The sequence below is a fragment of the Pomacea canaliculata genome, linkage group LG8 (assembly GCF_003073045.1).
Source record: "Pomacea canaliculata isolate SZHN2017 linkage group LG8, ASM307304v1, whole genome shotgun sequence".
Lineage (NCBI taxonomy): Eukaryota > Metazoa > Mollusca > Gastropoda > Architaenioglossa > Ampullariidae > Pomacea > Pomacea canaliculata.
The window spans coordinates 17,913,438-17,915,724 of NC_037597.1; positions in this window are offsets into that span (position 1 = coordinate 17,913,438).

Sequence of the window (2,287 nt, forward strand, 5' to 3'; positions counted from 1 at the left end):
AGCTTTTGAAAACGGGGATGTTTGGTTTTCCAAGACGGGTACATCAAGCAATGAATACAGATACTTTCTGGCGTCTGAATTTTATGCGTATCATGGACATTCCTGAGAGAACAAAAAATGATAATGATGATGATGTCTCTTGATCTAGATAACGAATGGGGACAATGAAAAATTCGTTAACTTGGTAGGGGCGTGGAATCAGGGACCAACGCTTAACACTTTCAGCGACAGTTTTTGGCGGAAGTCGGATGGCCGGCACCCAACACAGGATGTAGGAAAAAGTTTATTTAAGAAGAACACAACTGAATCTGAATAAAGATTTAAACTAATAGGCTATAACTGTAATGATGTCTCGGCTGATTTTTTTTTTTTTTTTTTTTTTACAAAAGACAAACAAAAGAGACAGTTCAATTAAATGTACACATTGCTCAAGTATCACTGTATATATTGTTGGCGTGTCCGACACGTTGTTGATGAGTCGGTGTACAAACTGTGCATGTGTCAGTGCACATGTTGTATTGACGTAAAGCCGTCTGCCCCTGGGGTGTAAGCCGATATACACTCTCACTCTACACCCCAGGGGCAGCAGGCAAGTCCGGCGTGGGAAGGTCAGCATCCCCCCCCTCCCCTTACCACAGACACAGATTCCTTCATTGGCAACCTCGGCTGTCGGTGTCCTCGAAGGTGCCCTGAAGGATGGTCGCAGCATCGAGCCGGGTCACGTGGCCAAACCGGACAAAGTGTGCGCCGCTAGGGTGTTGCCAGACTGGATCTTGGGATGACTGACTTTTTGTGTTCCCACTGTTGTCAAGGTAGTCTTTCTGATACTCATTTTATTTTTCGGCCGTTACAACTTTCCTCACAGATTGTTCACCGCAAGAACTTCATTGCCACCGCCCTCATCCCGCCCCCCAACCCCAACCCCCCACCCCAACACACACACACCCGGTCTCACCTCCTTCTCTCTCTCAGTGCACGCAAGCGTGTGTGTTTGTTGGCAGTTGTCTGTGTCTATGTTTATGTATATGTCTACGTAGATATGAGTGTTTATGTTTATGTCTACACCTATATCGATGTCTATGTTTAATATGTATGTGTCGATGTTTATGTTTTTGTTCCTCTCTCCCTCCCTCCAACCACCACCACCTGACTTTTCTCTCTTCTTCCGCGATTTTCATTCTCACAGCCCCCATCGTCCAACAAATCAGTTTGCTAGCATCCTACCTGTTCGTTCCGAACTGTCGTATACCTTGCAAGCCGTCCCTCTCCCTCTCTCTTCATTTTGTTCATCTGCAGTCGATAACAATTGTGCACAGGGCAAGGATTTGAAGATTACAGTTTGCGATTGCACTTCCGCCCGCGGGGTTTAAGATTCCAGAACATTAACCTCCCCTCCTCCCACCCTGGCGGTGCGGCAGACAAGATGTAAAATTAGGCCACGCACTTGACTGAGGGCAAAGGTCGCACTTGATTACAGACCGAAGTGGCAGAAGGAATACACCGGCCTGCTCCTCCCATCTCTTCTACTTGTCTCTGTAGGTCACTGGGAAATAGAGACATCACGTGTTCAAGGCTTGTCTGACCCTCCCATGCTTGTCTGGGGTCAGATAACTCGCTGCCAGAGTGATGTCATGGTAACAAGTCCGCGAGCTCAAGAGTAACTAGTTTTCTTTTATTTAATCTTTTTTTTAATTTGTTTTCTATATAATTCTCTACGATTTCATGGCTGAATACCAAGTCAAACAGTTTCAGGGGCTCAGATAATGTTTTGTTCTTGTTGAAGGTAGGACGTAAAATGTATTCGAGAAAGTTCTTTACCAGGCAGCAATCCAAACCTTAAACTCTTGTAAACAATGAAACTTTGTACTCAGGATGTGTATTTGTTTTGTTTTGTTTTGCTTTTGTTTTTGTAGCCTTCGCTGTATCCGCGTCCCGCCTATGAACTGTATTCTGGTGTTACCTCGGGGGTAGCCAATCTCTCTTTGTCTGAGCTCGGTGCTCAGAACAGGTTGCACAGGTTCGCTGAGCCTCATGGCATCGCGCAGGATTTGTACCAAGCTTTACCAGGCTGCTGGTAGGATGGGGAGGGGGATGCATTGAGAGTGAGGGAGGAGAACTGGAGGCGAGAAAGCGGCTGAGAGGAGCTGCACTTCAAGCAAGTCCAGACGCCCAAGGTGTCTCAGTCTCGTCTGCACGTGCCGGCAGAGTGCAGGATGTGTTAGACGTGCGAGGCTTTGGACGCAGCGCCCTGCACCTGCTGCAAGGGGTCACCTGCGTTTCTTTGTGT